This window comes from Zootoca vivipara, chromosome 5 (assembly GCF_965207765.1).
Source record: "Zootoca vivipara chromosome 5, rZooViv2.hap1.1, whole genome shotgun sequence".
In the NCBI taxonomy this organism is placed as follows: Eukaryota; Metazoa; Chordata; class Lepidosauria; order Squamata; family Lacertidae; genus Zootoca; species Zootoca vivipara.
Genome location: NC_142588.1, coordinates 74,528,124 through 74,545,587, shown reverse-complemented (window position 1 = coordinate 74,545,587; position 17,464 = coordinate 74,528,124). Strand labels below are relative to the sequence as shown.

Sequence of the window (17,464 nt, the reverse complement as noted above, 5' to 3'; positions counted from 1 at the left end):
TCTATGATCAACCTGGATAGTTCATTTAGAGCATGGTGCTGATAATGCAACGGTTGCAAGTTTGATCCCAGTATGGGACAGCTGCATATTCCTGCATTGTAGGGGGTTGTACTAGATGATCCTCAGGGTACCTTCCAGTTCTACAATTCTATATTTCACTGACACTTTCCAAACAGCAAAAAGTTTTTGCTTTGTTTTGAGTGGCTTTATCACATTAGGGTGACTGAGCCCTTTAATCCACTTCGATCGTGCAAACCGAACATATGCACTTGAATCTCTTCCGCAAAATACCAACAGGCTAGGTACTCGTGATCAGCTTAAAAAGCAGCAAGGTCATTCTTTTTCTCAGTTTGGATCGAAGCTGGGGGGTTTTTTATTGGGGGGGGGGAGGAGAGAAAGGCATCAACATGCAGTATTACATAAGAAATGATGGGAGAGCTGTGGCTTGTGGCTAATGAGTGTAGACCACTTTCCAAACTAGCAGTGATAGGGCCTTGGATGCAGAGTTAACAGTTTTGTGTATACTGTATAGTCACAGCCTTCAGGTCCCCTGGGAGTGAGACAGTGGCTCTAGCTGAGACTCTTGCATGTTATTTGTGTAGCGTGGGTGGGATTGTGAAGGTCCCAGGGGACAAGGCCAGCAGGGGTTGGGGGTTTCAGAAGTTGGGTGTGCATCCTAGCCGGTGGAGGGTTTGCATTTTCATTTGCATTGCAGATGCAGAAAATTCAGATACCGATCTTCAGTTGGTTGGTGCATCATTTGTGAAAATGGCATCAGATGCCCTGATTTAGCACATTCTGCTCAAGCCGCACAGTGCTATTTATACATATACTGATTCTGCACCAATCCCATAGGAACCTTTAGGGCACACACAGGAGAACTTAAAGAGAACTATATGAGGAGCAGCAGATTCCACGTAGTAGAAACATGCAAAAAAATAAAAAATAAAAATCTGCAGTATTAAGCTCGCCCCCTTCCTGTTTCCTACAGCATAACCAGAGTAGACCAATTGAAATTCATGGCCACGATTAACATGTGCATTAATTTAACTAGGTTGGTTCTGTTTTGGGGGCATGCCCATTTGATTGGGGAAAGCTGCCTCTTTAGCTGCATAAAATTTTCTCTGGCTTACCTAGTTAACTTCCATAGCAACAAAAACTCCTACAATTAATTGCTACTGATGCCTCTTGGTGACAGAACACTCACCTGGAGCTACAGGTTCAGATGCAGAAGTGAGCTGCCAGTCTACTGCCCGGCCAGGTTCAAGATGTTGGTACAAACACAGTTTGGGTACTATACAGTTTAGCACCAGCTTACTCGAGAGTCCACCTTATCCCTTATATACCCAGTAGGTTGCTGTGGTCTGCAAGAGAGCTTCTGCAACTTCCAAAGATCTCAGAAGCCTGCTCCACAGTAACTTGGAGCAGAGCTTTCATTCTGGCTGTCCCTGTTGCTATTACGTATTAAATTCATATACCGTCCTTCACCCAAAAATCGCAGGGCGGTTTACAATACATAAATACAAAATGAAAACAAAATACGTAACATAGCAAACAACTCCCCCCCCCAACACATTTACAAGGCTATAGATTGTTTAATCAACCCAAGATGTGCTTGAAGGGGAATGTTTTTGCCTAGCGAGCCTCCCTGCGGAGAAAGCATATTCACAAATGGGGAGCCACCGCAGAAAAGGCCCATTCTGTTTCAGAGCGTTTGTGTTGAGACGTGTCAAACACCTTCTAGAAAACACTTTCTAGAAATAACTGAAGGTGGTTTTGTCCCCAAATGTCTGTTTTGTATTGTTCTTGCTTTCTTCAAAATCTTTTCTTTTTTTTAAAGCATTTTGGTCTTTTTGCTGTTTTTGCTGTATATCGCCTTGAGTTGATTGTGTAGGAGGCGATTAATAAATTGATGGTGATTATATCTGAGGAACATAGGAAGCTGCCTTAGACCAGCCAGCCATCTACCTCAGTAGTGTCTACACCAGGCATCCCCAAACTTCGGCCCTCCAGACGTTTTGGACTACAATTCCCATCATCCCTGACGACTGGTCCTCTTAGCTAAGGATCATGGGAGTTGTAGGCCAAAACATCTGGAGGACTGCAGTTTGCAGTTTGGGGATGCCTGGTCTACACGAACCGGCAGTGGCTTTCAGTGGTGCCAGGCATATTTCCCAGCCATACCTTGAGATGCCGGAATTGAAACAGAGACCTTCTGCATGCCAAGCAGGTGCTCTGTCACTGAGCTGCAGACCTTCCCAAATAGTTGTGCTAACATTCACTTTGTGTTAAAGCAGACTATAGGAATCTGCCTAATATAATAATAATAATAATAATAATAATAATAATAATAATAATTTATTATTTATACCCCGCCCATCTGGCTGAGTCTCCCCAGCCACTCTGGGCGGCTCCCAATTGAATATTAAAACAATACAGCATTAAATATTAAAAGCTTCCCTAAACAGGGCTGCCTTCAGATGTCTTTTAAAATTAGGATAGCTGCTTATTTCCTTGACATCTGATGGAAGGGCGTTCCACAGGGCGGGTGCTGCTACTGAGAAGGCCCTCTGTCTGGTTCCCTGTAACCTCACTTCTCGCAATGAGGGAACCGCCAGAAGGCCCTCGGTGCTGAATCTCAGTGTCCAGGCTGAACAATGGGGGTGGAGACGCTCCTTCAGGTATATAGGACCGAGGCCGTTTAGGGCTTTAAAGGTCAGCACCAACACTTTTAATTGTGCTCAGAAACATACTGGGAGCCAATGTAGGTTTCTTAGGACCGGTGTTATGTGGTCTCGGCGGCCACTCCCAGTCACCAGTCTAGCTGCCGCATTCTAGATTAGTTGGAGTTTCCGGGTCACCTTCAAAGGTAGCCCCATGTAGAGCGCATTGCAGTAGTCCAAGCGAGAGATAACTAAAGCACCACTCTGGCAAGACAGTCTGCGGGCGGGTAAGGTCTCAGCCTGCATACCAGATGGAGCTGATTAACAGCTGCCCTGGACACAGAATTGACCTGCGCCTCCATGGACAGCTGTGAGTTTAAAATGACTCCCAGGCTGCACACCTGGTCCTTCAGGGGCACAGTTACCCCATTCAGGACCAGGGAGTCCTCCACACCTTCCCACCTCCTGTCCCCCACAAACAGTACTTCTGTCTTGTCAGGATTCAACCTCAATCCGTTAACCACCATCCAACCACCTTACATAGAGCCAGGCTATTCGTTCATATAGCTCAGTCTACCCTGACTGGCAGCAGCTCTCCAGGGTTTCAGAAAAGGGTCTCTAGTCCTACCTTGAAGATGCTTGGCATCAAACCTGGAACCTTTTACATGCAGAGCATGTGCTGCAGCACTGAGTACATGAGTGTGAGTTCGAGTCCCATGTAGGACAAAAAGATTCCTGCACTGCAAGGGGTTGGGCTAGATGACCCTCATGGTCCCTTCCAACGCTACAATTTTATGATTCAATGAAATAAACATTCCAGGCATCATACAAATAATCGCAGACTGAGGTGGTAGGATTCTGGAAGACACCACTTGAGATTGCAAGTGCTGTACCATTTCTGGAAGTGAGTCCAGGGCAGAAAGAAGAAGCTTCTTCCATGTAGCAAGCTAGCACATCATAGAGAAAGTTTAAGTGTTGACCTAAGATAAAGATTCAGTGTAGTGGGAGGGAGCATGCAGAAAATAAGACCATCTATCTGCAGCCTCAAGTGTGTCCAGAGTTTCCCCGAGCCATTCTGCATAATGTGTACATAGAACTGACCCAAGTCTGGTTATGGAAGCCATGGTTGTACAATCATTAACTGGGGTCGGTTTCTGTGCAGCTGCAAGCTGACTACAGAGAAGAAACTGAGCACAGACAGCGTAAAGCAAGCTTCTAGAACCTCTACAATGACAAATTAAATACCAGTGCCCTGAATTTAGAAAAGGCCATCCTGGCTGCTCGAATCTGACTAGTCCGTGTTTAAACAGAGTGCCTTTTCTGCTGAAGCCTACTTGTAAAATCTATGCAGCCATTGTGAAAAGGGAGTGCACTTGTCAATAATACCAGCTATGCGTGTTGGGATTTATAATGTGCTCACAATCAACCTGGTGCTCGGAGCAGAATGGCACAGATCTTCCTTTCTTTCCGTATAGGCGCAGTGAGTTACTGCCTTCCATGATGATTTTAGAATGATCCCAGAGGGTCCGGGACGCTAAGCCAGCTCATCCTTTTCTCCTTTGCACGACCGATACAGACACGCAACAAAGCCATAATCAGAGAAGACCCACTGAAATAAATTGACTTTGATTATGACTAAAGGTGGGTTTCATCCATACTGAACATGTGCGTGGATGCGTATACTTCTGGAGATATTGTTACTGAGTCATAAAGTCATAGAAATGTAAGAGTTGAAAGGGACACCGGGGTCATCTAGTCCAACCCCATGCAATGCACAAATCACAGCTAAAGCATCCATGCCAGGTGGCCATCTAACGGCACATACCTAGTTCTCTCCTCAGCAGTGACCTTGAGTCATCCCATCCTGTTACCTGCCAAATATTTTGGACTACAACAACCATCAGCCACATGGCCAATGACCATTGATTATGGCAGCTATGGTACAGCAGGACTCCAGTTTTCCCTTTTCTGATGTGGGAGAAGGTAGTCCTTGCTAGCATAATCTAAGGCCAGTAGTGCAGTGGCAAATTCAGAAGTGCAGGGTCCCCTTCATTAGGTCACAGCCCTTCTGAGATGATGCAAAAAATCTTATACAATATTAATAATTAGGGACGCATTGCAACAAGCACTGCAGAGCTACACGAGTTGCCTGCCTTTCAGCTAAATCTCCTATTTTCTGTGCACATAAACGGGGAAGTAATTTGCAGAACCCAGTACCTTCTTTTGTTGTGTTTTCTGTGAAGTCCCATTGTGCATAACAAACCGTGCACACTGTTCTCTTGAAACTGAAGCAGCTTGTGTTTTCAGTGTTCTTAAATGTAAGCTTTGGAGAGCAGAGTGGTCAATAAGCTCCCCTTTCGTGCTGATTGGGCAGCTCAGAAACTCTCGAGACACAAATTCTGCAGGGACTCTGTGAAGAAATAATAAAGGGTGTTTGACCCTGCCAGCCCTCTCCCCCCATGACCTTGGATCACTACCCCACTGTCTTAAGACATACCCCATCTCACAGATTTTATCAGTGACAAAGCACGTTCTGCTTTTATTTTATTTTCCTTATGTTTTCAAAAGAGACCATTCCTTTAAAGCTTCAGTTTAAGACCATACATGTCTTTCTGACTGCACAACTATTCTCTCCTTTTGTTGAGAACGTCAAAAATCAATCTGCATAATTCAACATGGACTTTTCTTTCCACCCAGTCAAGCAGCCTCTTATATTGGCTAGAAAGATCTCTTACAGTGACCCCCATCAGGCACTCGAGAGAAAGAGAGAGTGCAGGTGAGTGTTTGTTTCCCCATTAAACACTGTTCTCGTCCTCGCACAGAAGCACTTTGTCTCTCCCGATTTAGTCCCCCTAGATCTTCACTAAATATGCCAATAGCTGCCTTGAGGTCATACTGGGGCAGAGATGAATTCTTCAGAGAACATATTATGAAGAACGAGAGGGGAGGCAAAAGCCCCACTATATCCTGAAGGTGACCTTGTACTCAAAACTGCAGAATGACCCACCCCACCAGCATCAGACATTGTACAGAAGGCTGGAAAGGAAACGCTGCCATGACACCGACCTACGAGTGAGTCATAAGGAGTCAAGCCACAAAGAAAATAACTGTCTACGCAGATGAATATAATATTTCAGGAGCTTCTGCAGCCGTCAGAAGCTTGCCATTCTAAACCACAGAAGCGAGACTTCCTCGCGCCCTCCCCTCAACGTCACAGGCACAGTGAAGTTCTGTCTCGCTCTCAGTCAACATGGCAACATAGGCATCAACACCAAAGCATAACACTGACGAGCTTTTGTTTAGTTCTGAAATAGCACCACCCCCAACCCAAACGGAGCAGCCCGTTTTTAAATGTTCAGATCCCACCAGCCAGTTGTTGAGTATCAAACAGGGAGGACTTCAACATTTTGAAAGATCTCCATGCATGTTTTGTGAATTGGGTGTGGGACCTATGCTGGCCTCCAGTACCCCTAGCCCCCAGCCAGCATCAACAATGATTGGCGTTGTAGTCTAGCAATATCTGGAAGGCACAGGTTCCTGAACATTGGTCTGATCCGGCAAGTCTCTTTCGCTATTATGCAATCCAGTTGTTGGACTGGAATGGGGAACCCCACACAATACCCATGGGATTGTTCTTTCAGCTAATGAAGCACACATCTTCCAGATGCATTTACCCCCAGATGGATCGGGGCATCTGTTTTACAAGTGGAGGGATGCGGGTGGCGCTGTGCTCTAAACCACAGAGCCTCTTGGGCTTGCCGATTAGAAGGCCAGCGGTTCGAATGCACGCAACAGGGTGAGCTCCCGTTGCTCTGTCCCAGCTCCTGCCAACCTTGTAGTTCGAAATCACACCAGTGCAAGTAGATAAATAGGTACCATTGTGGCAGGAAGGTAAACGGTGTTTCCGTGAGCTCTGGTTTCTGTCACAGTGTTCCGTTGCACCAAAAGCAGTTTAGTCATGCTGGCCACATGACCTGGAAAGTTGTCTGTGGAAAAAACAGTGGCTCCTTCGGCCTGGAAGCGACATGAGCGACGCAACCCCACTTAACGGTCCAGGGGTTCTTTACCTTTACCGTTTACCTGTTACAAGTGGCTTGTGCAAACTACTCGCAGAATGGTCAAAACAAAACAAAGCATGCAGTCCAAGCTTTAGATGACTTTAGGTGTATCCAGCATCAGTCGTACTCAGAGCAACCCGCTGAAACTAAAAGAACACAACTAACTTCGGTCCATTCATTTCAGCAGGTCTACTTTGAGTATAACCTATTGAACATTAACTATATATCCGAATTATGTGACCCAAAACAAAGTTTTATACTGCATACATTTGAAGTTTGTCAACATTTCAAGTCCTGAATCTGAAAACCACAATATTTTGTTTTGAAATTTTACTTTGATTACTACTTCTTTTAAAAGGTTAAACAAACAAACAAACCCCGTGTTACTATGATATTGCAAAGCACTGGGCCTTTTCTGATACAGCTACCCATGTTAAATTTGGATACAAATAGAAAATGCCACAGAATATATTCTCACCCCATTAACAGTGTTTGGTGCTTGTTATTTCTGGTGAATATCCTATCTGCTTACTTACCACTTTATCATACACCCAGGCAAACTGGGTTCAGTACTCTTGCAGGAGCTGCTCAAAACTACTGAACTTTTTTTTAAGGTTCAAATGCTTCAATATTCTATATATGCACCCAAAGAGAGGTACTTTCTGTATTCGAAGCAGCTGCTTATTTTAACAGGATGTATAGTATGTAGAAATACACTACCTACTCTGTTTTATACCATGAGAAGTGAGAAGCACACATCTCCAACTGACAGCAAGTTTATTGACCAGTGCTAAACTTTGCCTTGTTCGACAATGCAGACTGCTTCAGAAGAATCTGGGAGACAGCAGTAATATCGAAATAAACATACCAAAGGAAAACTTCAAGCAACAACTAGCAGGGCAAATTTATTGAGAAATAGATTTTATTTATCCAATTTTGGAATGAAAAAAATGAGACAATATTTATCCATATAACTCTTCTTCCTGAATCTAATAATTTATCATTCTGAAAATCTCTCTCCCCCCCTTCTCTTCATTTCCCCCTTTTAAAATTACATTAGACTGTATAACCAAACTACAAAAATGCAGGGAAGGGAAAACCCAAGTTATCTGAATTTTTAGTATGCATGAAAAAAGAACCTGCATTTGTTTCTGAGCTTTTAAAATAAATAAAGTATCTGCTTGCTTCCATGTACAAACTGAAGCAACGGAAGTTAATGCCTGTGGTGAAACATTTCACGTGATTAAACCCTAAAATATACATTGATTTCGAGGCTTTCCTTCTAGTCGCCGTAGCAGTGCCTCAAATTTTGACTTTGCCAAAATTGATTTCCCAAGTCTCTTGTTAAAATACTGCAAGTCACTGTTTTAATAAAGAGAGATAGAACGCACAGGATAGTTCAGTCTTAGCTTTGCATCTGTCCCTTTGTTAAAATTATGCTCCAAGCAGCTTGTAAGCAGTGAGCAGCTTGTCTCAAAATGTTACATTTTGTCCAAACAATGTTTACCTCCCTGAGACTGCATAGTTTTTAAACAGGGCACAAATCTATTTTCAAAGTGCAATTCAAAGAGGTTGTTTTGTGTTGGTTTTTTTTCTTCCTCTTGAAGCCCACAAACTTAATTTGGAGTTGGAACTACAGGGAGTAATTTGGAAAATTGTTGCCTTATGGCCAGGGCTAAAATACTTTTTATATCAAGTCTCCACTACCTTTCTGCAGGTGTAAAAACTTGCTGATAAAGCATCACCAGCCAGAGCAGCAAAATGAAATTTAAAGCAGACTATACATGGCCTACCCCATAATAATCACAACATCCTTATTAGTATACAATGGGCAAAATTGATATCTTCAATGCAGGTGAATCAAAACTTTGGAATATAAGAAAATCCTGCTGGACCAGGCCAGCAGAATATCTAGTTCAGCATTCTGAGAATGATTTTTGAGAAGAGACGATCAACCCTGTACACGGTATTTCAGATGCAGCCACACCATAAATTTGTATAACAGCAACAATGTTATGGGCTATTTTATTTTCAATTTCTTTCCTAGTGATCCCTAGCTCAGAAATTGCCCCCCCCTCTCTTTTACAGCTGGCATATTGTGAATTGTGAAATATGGTATGACCATAATATTCCAAAAGCTCTGTTGTTTTGAGGTACATCTTTAAAACTCCTTTAAGTTAGCTCACTTTCTTTAGACTGCATCTGATCTTGTTTCAACAGAGGCTGGATGTTGACAGTAATTGAGTGCAGTTCTAGATGTGTTGTAAGAAACAATATCTGAAAACCCAATACATCTCCCCCCACTCCTATACTGCTCTTGCTGGCCATAAGGAGAGCCTTGTTGAATCTGGTCCATCCTATCCAGCATCTTGTTCTTAAAGAGCCTACAGGAGAGAGCAATGCTGTCTCTATCTCATTGCTGTCCCACATCCAGCAGCATTGGGTACCAACTGCAGTTTTGTACATTGACAGGTGTCTCTCACTTAGAGTACTTAACAGCATAGGGTTGTTACACATATCCCAGGGCAAGAAGCCCGGTTTTGCTCCGTGAGGACATATAACCAGCTGTGTCTCTCTGTTGAGCATCCCATCACATTCTTGGGTCACCGGGAAGAGGGGGGGGGGAGAGATGCAGTATGTGAATAGACCCTGAAATTATTAGATGAGGACTTTTGATTTTGTTGTTGTCAGGGTTGTTGCGACTACTCTAGAGTAACGACTTTCCGAGGGCTTCCGGTTCAGCGCCAGCGCCGATCGGCGGGGTTTCGTCTCGTCTCCGAGGCGACCCGTCTCTGCTAGGAGTGGGGAGGGCAGCGAGAGCGACGCTGCGCCCCTTAGAACCCCGGGAAGAGCGTCCCGGGGGCGAATTTTGTTCAGCGGAGCCCCAATCCGAACTCCCCAACTCTCTGGCAAGCTCTAATAAGAGCCCCGGAGCAAGGAGGGTAGAAGTCGCGGGGGCCATTTTGAACAACAGCGTTAACCTAGCGGAGAGAAGCTCCGAGCCGAAGGCGGAGAGCACTGGATTCTTTCTTTCGAAAAAACGATTCGGAAACAAGACTGTAAGTAACCTCAAAAGATTGGATTACAAATTAATTTGGATTTGGGAGAGAGGGGGGGGGAACGGAAGCCACCCCCCCCACACCGGCAACTTAAGAAACAGTAAACAAAAACCCGAAGCCGCGAACAGAAGATTTTAATTTAAAAGGTTCCCTTAAAGACATTGAAAAAGATCTCCCCTAGATGCAGGGTAAAAGGGGAGAAGGACAGTGGATATAAACGCCCTGCAGAAAGAGGAAAAAGATTCAGAAAGACCTTTCCTCCCCCCGGGAGCCGGCAGCCCAGACAGCCCAGTGAGTTGATTAGGACTTATAAGCGAAATTTTATTTTCATTTTTGGACTTTTTAGAATCTTTGGTCTATATGTCTTTGAAATATTAGTTTGGATTTTTATGTATTAAGAATTGGAGAATGCAGCCAGTTCGTTAAAATGGGGTCGAGAAAACAAACTGCGACCATTTTCCACCCCATGTGACAAGTTCTGACCTTGACAGGATTGAACTATGTCAACAAAAAGGTATTCGCCTGAGTTCCAGCGGATTGTTTTGACAACCCTGTGGGAAGTAAGAATAGGACTATGCCGAGATGAGACACAACAGCAAGAGTTAAGACAACAATTTCAGATGGTGATTGCGAAATATGATTTCGTAGAGGATGAAGCTACTGAAACTGAGGAGGATGAGTGTGAAAATGATAGTGACAGTGATTTGGAGGATTTTGACAATGATGGTGACTGTGATTTGGAACGTAAAGATGATGACGACGACTGTGACAATATAATACAAAATGAAGCTCACCACGAAGGAAAAGATGACTTTTTTCTACAAAAAGACATGTGGAGTGCCCCTCTTTTGAGGAGGGTACGATTGGATTTACTGGAACTTCAGAATGCCCACAGGGAAGAAGAAAAAAACAACCAAAGAAGGGGAGAAACCCAGGGGGGTTGTATGGAGGCCTGGACGGCAAAACATTGGAAAAAGGGGGTGGGATGAAGGGAGAGTGGGGTTGTGATTAATAGGATGGATAATCAGGATTATTAGGATTAAAACTGGACTGCTGACCACGGAACTTGCTGGATTGGGGGGACGTAGCCGGAAACTGGGGAAGAAAGGTTAGATTGGGAATAGTTATAGTTTAAATGAGAATTGATTTTGGAAAAAGTTTAAATTAAGGAGGTCTATAGAGGGGGTAAAATTAGGCATGGGAAGAAAAATTGGAGTTCGATTTTTAGTGATTAAGATATTTGGTGAAAATGATAATAGTTAAGTTTTAAAATTTTATGAGGTATAAAGGTAATTATTTTATAGATTAAGAAACTGTTAAAGAGGATAAAAAAGGGATGAAAACCGGGGAAGGGGGGAGGTTGGGGAAGCCCACAAAATATGGTTTATCAATGTTGAGTGGAAAAAGATTATTTTTGTGTTTTTTTCCTTTTTTTCCTTTTTTTTCTTTTCTTGGTGTAGAATTTTTCTTTTTGGTATGAGAATGGGTGGTTGGATGGATGCCTTCCTGCTCCCTGCCCTGACCTCCTGGAGCTCTCTGGTGGCAGGGGGGGGCTCTGGGGCAGGGGAGGGGGAGGAGGACAGAAATCCAATAATAAAATGGACCATCTCTGACTGTTCACCTGCATGGGATACTCCTGTGGCAGGGGAGGACCCATGGAGGAGGGTGGGAAGAAGGTGGAAAATGTGTTTATGTATGTACCGTTTTTTGTAATTTGTAAAATCAATAAAAATTATTTTTAAAAAAAATAGAGTAACGACTTTCCACATGCTTGTCTTTTAACAGTTTTTATTGGTGCACTCTATTTACAGTGTAACGAGCTGTTGGATGCATGTCTGCTCATTCCGATCCAGAATCCGGCACTGCCCCTTTTCGCGATTTCGACCAACATAACAGCCTCGGGACAGTGAATCTCCTCCCCTTTCTCCTTCTCCGTAATTCCGGTGCTGGGGGGAAGGGTCTACGCTCCGTCTTTTCCCTTTCCCCCCTTTCCGCCTCTCTCTCTTCCCGCCTGTGGAGCAGGGGCTCTCCCATGCTGCCAGAGACCTGGCACTCTCTCTCCTCTTCCTGACTAGCCCCTTCAGACCCCGCACTTTCATGGCTGCTTGGGGAGGAACTGCTCCTGATGAGGGGGGGGTTCTCTATACTCTCTCCCCCTTACATCCGTGCTTAATAGTTCTTCTTGTATTAATTATATATCAATCAATCGAGAGTTTTGTAAAAGTTTTTCAATTGTTTTATTTGCATTTGATAATATTTCATAATTGTTATGATCCTACTGGGGAGTTTTGTAAAAGTGCAGCGCTCTTTAAAAATATAATGAATATATATTCAACCCATTATATATATATATATATATATATATATATATATATATATATTCAGCCCACCATCAAGAAACTGTTAGGCAGCCAAACAAAAGACAAGAAACTGGATGAGGCAGGTGGCTCCTCAGGCATGAGTGAACTAGGCATACACAAACACACACAAACACACATCTTTTGCCACTTTCCATGAGTTGGAAGGTGAACTTCTGAAGTAGAGAGTGTCAGGCTCTTGTGGAAGGTCCCTATATGATTTGGAACCCTGATCATCCAGGGCCATGAGGTCCCACCTATGTAGAGGGTGATGGGGTGCCAATGGGGGTGGTGGTGCTTATGATAGAATCATAGAAGTGTAGAGTTGGGAGGGACCCCCGAGGGTCATCTAGTCCAACCCACTGCAATGTAGGAATATGCAGATGGCCTGCAAAGGGGTCAAAACCGTGACCTTGGCCTTATCAGCCCCATGCTCTAAGCAACTGGGCCCATTCTTTCCCATTGGTTTTACATGCAAGTAGAATTCTTGAAGAGATCTTGCCTCTTGTAGTATATCTTCTTTTCTGTAGTAGTAGTAGTAGTAGTAGTAATAATAATAATAATTTTATTACAGTGGTACCTCGGTTTAAGTACACAATTGGTTCCGGAAATCTGTACTTAACCTGAAGCTAATTTAACCTGAAGCTAACTTTCCCATTGAAAGTAATGGAAAGTGGATTAATCCATTCTAGGCGGTCTGTGAAGTATTTAAACTGAAGCGTACTTAACCTGAAGCGAACTTTCCCATTAAAAGTAATGGAAAGTGGATTAATCCATTCCAACCGGGTCCGCGGAGTACTCAACCTGAGGCGTACTTAACCCGAAGTATGAGTGTAATTGGTTCTGGAAGTCCGTACTTAACCTGAAGCGAACTTTCCCATTGAAAGTAATGGAAAGTGGATTAATCCGTTCCAGACGGGTCCACAGAGTACTTAAACTGAAAGTACTCAAACCAAAGCGTACTTAAACCAAGGTATGACTGTATTTATACCCCACCCATCTGGGTGTTAATAGCACCCAATATTTTTCATGCGTTCAGTGCTATGCTGTTGCTATCTATTCTGGAAGGCCAAAAAAGATAAATAAAAACATCTGAATGATATCAAGCAATCTCCCACATGATAGTAGCTCCCGCAGTAACTGTATGAAGGTCTCTTACAGACAGAATAATAAATAGCAACTCAGTACTTAAAAAAAAATAACAAAATGATCTACTTCGGCTTTGGGGAGGGATTTTCATCTATAACATCAGCCCAGAGTTTGATTCAATTTGCCATTATTTGTAGGCCTTTAGAATTAAGTTAGAATCCAAGCAAAACAAACCCCTGTGAACCTTGCAAAGGACTCGACTGCCAAATGGGAATGTTTTGACTACTCCCAGAAGCTACCTTAATCAACCCAATATATTTTTATGCTAATTTTATTGAGGAGGAAGTACTTAAACATTTTTTTCTGTGTGCTGTTAGTGCAACGTGAATTCTTTGGTGAACAATGGATGTGCTTTCTTAGACTGCAAGAGCATGCAAGCATATAAATAGCATTACAAAATTATAGCTATTTCTTGCACCACACCAGGAATTTTGCCTGAAAATAGAGTATCTGCGCTGTGGGCAAGGTTTGACTTGTATATTTGATTGGGCTCCAGTCCCGTAAAAGGGTTCACCTGATAATAGGGCAGTCTTTGTGAAGGAATCTCTCTGTCTCAGCAAGCTCACTCTATTTAGGGCCAATTTGCTGCAAAGGTGTCCTACAGCATGGGACCAGCAACACTAAATGCCTGGATTTACAGTAGAGCATCTGTAGACACAGAGAAAAGCAATGACAAACCTAGACAGCATCGTAAAAAGCAGAGACATCACCTTGCCTACAAAGGTCCGTATAGTTAAAGCTATAGTTTTCCCAGTAATGATGTATGGAAGTGAGAGCTGGACCATAAAGAAGGCTAATCGCCGAAGAATTGATGCTTTTGAATCATGGTGCTGGAGGAGACTCTTGAGAGTCCCATGGACTGCAAGAAGATCAAACCTATCCATTCTTAAGGAAATCAGCCCTGAATGCTCACTGGAAGGACAGATTGTGAAGCTGAGGCTCCAATACTTTGGCCACCTCATGAGAAGAGAAGAATCCTTGGAAAAGACCCTGATGTTGGGAAAGATTGAGGGCACTAGGAGAAGGGGACGACAGAGGACAAGATGGTTGGACAGTGTTCTCGAAGCTACGAACATGAGTTTGACCAAACTGTGGGAGGCAGTGGAAGATAGGAGTGCCTGGTGTGCTATGGTCCATGGGGTCATGAAGAGTCGGACATGACTAAATGACTAAACAACAAGACACAAGGGACAACTAGCAGTATTACTCTGGGTGAGCTCAGTGACATCAAGCCAACCTATAAGGACTCATGTGGTCCTTAAGATATTCTGGATGGTTCAGGGCTTTGTATGTCAACACAAGATCATTTAGCCTTGCAATCGAAGGGCAATTGAAACCATAGCTTTGGGTTCTGCGTGTCAGATCTCTGCCTATTTCTAGATCAGTCTCAATTAATGTCTCACTCTATTGCCCGGGAAGGCCCGGGTTCAATTCCCCACTCGGCCATGGGGTTCCTTTATTTGCGCCAGTCAGTCTCTTAGCCCAACCTACCTCACAGGCTTGTTGTGAGGATAACTTGGGGAGTGGAAGAGCCACCTACGTTACGTTGAACTCTTTGGAGAAAACTCATTGGAGATAATAATCATTTTCTTTCCATTGCCCCGATTCCCCCCTGCTATCACTGAGATCACCTGGAAACACCCAGGGTCGGAAATAAATACTATTATTCTTTGTTAAAGCACTTCACTTTCCTCTCGCCCTTTCATGTAACCTCAGCAAAAGAGAGTTTGGAAAATAACGTTTGCCAAGATCATAAGTAGTCCAAGCCTTAAAATGCAATGACACACTTCTCAAATGTAGAACATTAATTGCACCATTTTTCTCCTTTCTAAATCCTTTGTTAACTTGAATTACTAATTACCTGAACATTTTTTTTCAAGTCAAGTGATTAAGTCTGATTGTCACCAACTTACAAACAAATGGTTGAAATTTGCCTTAGCTACCCTTATTGCAGGAAACAATTACAGCGAACACTATGTAATGGAGACATTTGATGAAGTTTTTTTTGAAAAAAAGGTCATTATTATTAGCCCTTGAGTTCATTCAGTTGTAAAAGTATATATATAATAAACAATTTGCACTAATTCAGGTCAACATCCTATCAGCAGAAACACGGGGAGTCATCCAATATAAGTGGTGTAATTTTTATTTCTTTAAAAAATTAGTAATTCTAGCAGTATGTTGAATCTGTGAACACTGCTGAGACATTCACTGTTGGCAATCTATTTCATATCAGGAAATCAAATCATTATTAATGCGATTTTGATTAATTTCAGATACCATAGATTATTACCTTCTCTGAAGCACTAGGATGATCATCTACATCAGTCAAGTACCAATTAACCAGATTGAGTCAGCAGAACGCGATAAGCCCCCCACTGTGGTCAGCTGTTGTGACAATGGTTCCAAGGTATTATTTCTTCATTATTTCTTCTGCCACATTCACACTATACATTTAAAGGCTTGCTCTGCCAATATGTTTGCAAGACACCTTGTACTATGGAAACTTTTGAAACCGTTTATTTGGAAAGCAACATATAATCTTTCCAGCTAAATAGAGAAGATGGGCTTTGCTTTGAGTTTTTGAAATTTCCCCTTCAGGTGCATTTAAAAATGGCACCCTCTTCAGTACAGGTAAAAAAAAGGTAAAGGATCCCTGGATGGTTAAGTCCAGTCTAAAGGAACTATGGGGTTGCGGCACTCATCTCGCTTTCAGGCCGAGGGAGCCGGCGTTTGTCCACAGACAGCTTTCCGGGTCATGTGGCCAGCATGACTAAACTGCTTCTGGCGCAATGGAACACAGTGATGGAAACCAGAGCAGCGCACAGAAACGCCATTTACCTTCCCGCCATAGTGGTACCTATTTATCTACTTGCACTTTGACGTGCTTTCAAACTGCTAGGTTGGCAGGAGCTGGGACAGAGCAACGGGAGCTCACCCTGTTGCAGGGATTCGAACCGCCGACCTTCTGATCGGCAAGCACAAGAGGCTCTGTGGTTTAGACTACAGCACTACCCCTGTCCCTCCTCTTCAGTATGCAGCACTCATTGCTAAAGTGATTTCCAAAGACCCTCTGGGAACTGCAGCCTATGTCTTTCTTCCCTTCTTTGACCTAAGCACCCCACTTGCAGCATCACTGCCACTTGGGTGGGTGAGCTTGGGGTGCAGCAGAGTAGCAATGGCTAGCTCCAGTGTTGCCCTACAGCCCCTCCTGATTTAATGATGTGTCCAGTTTGTCTCTAAGCCTATTGCCTGGATATGGTTGATGGCCCCTAGGCTGAGATGCAAAGGGCAGAGTCGTTCATTATGTGAGGCTCCCGGGTTTTCCCGCTTTCTGATAGAAATGTTTGGTTACCCAGGACAAGGAAGGTACTCCGAAAGTCAGTGCGCTTCAGTGGGAATCACAAGGGACATGAATTCTATCAATGAAATCTTTATTACGGTCAAAGACCAGCATAAGTAGGGTGGGGTACAATCATTAAAAATCTGTGAAACGTTTTGGAAAGCTAAAAAACCAGAAGGTATATCTGAAAGACTATAAGAATCTAAAACTAAGTAAAATTATCTAAAAGAAGGGTTAAGAACATTAAACGGATATGGAAGAACATAAAAGGTTGGTATATAAAAAAACTACAACTATCAGTTTAGAGAGCCCTCTGATGTGAGCGTTCATTAAATCTAGTTTGCGGCACAGGTCATCACCTGACAAATTTTGAATGCTGCTGTGCAGAATCTGGCAACATTGTATGTTATAGCAGGATTGGTATCTGACAGCAGCAGGGAGGTATAAAATTGTCCTGTGCACCCTGGGTACTTATGGAGCAGTGGGGAGATGAGGCTAATACGAATGTCTCTATAGTACAGGCACTGGAGAAGCACATGCTCTGTTGTTTCGATTTGTCCAGAGCCACAGGGGCGTTGTCTCTCCAAGCAAGCCATCTACTTGTAGGAGATGAGTTCTGCCGCACCCACTTCCTGCTTGTGGGATTCCCACAGGGCAGTCTCGAGCAGGTCGGGCGCCCTAGCGCTGAGGGGCGGAGATCATTCTGGCGCCCGCACCCTCGCAGCGTGCAGCATGGCCCGGCGCCCTGGCACCCTGCGCCACCGGGGCTCTACCTAGAGCCGGCCCTGGATTCCCATAGTTATCGATCTGAGTTGTTACTGTGAAAATAAGAATG

General features: G+C 43.6%; 1 long non-coding RNA gene across 1 annotated transcript; it reads left to right on the top strand.

Annotated features, from left to right (window-relative positions):
• The first annotated feature begins 4,031 nt into the window (after positions 1 to 4,031).
• Positions 4,032 to 16,131, top strand: LOC148685735 (uncharacterized). The gene is made up of 3 exons (XR_015949884.1): positions 4,032 to 4,304; positions 5,309 to 5,439; positions 15,563 to 16,131. It is a non-coding gene; the product is annotated as an uncharacterized LOC148685735 (long non-coding RNA).
• Positions 16,132 to 17,464: the final 1,333 nt, after the last annotated feature.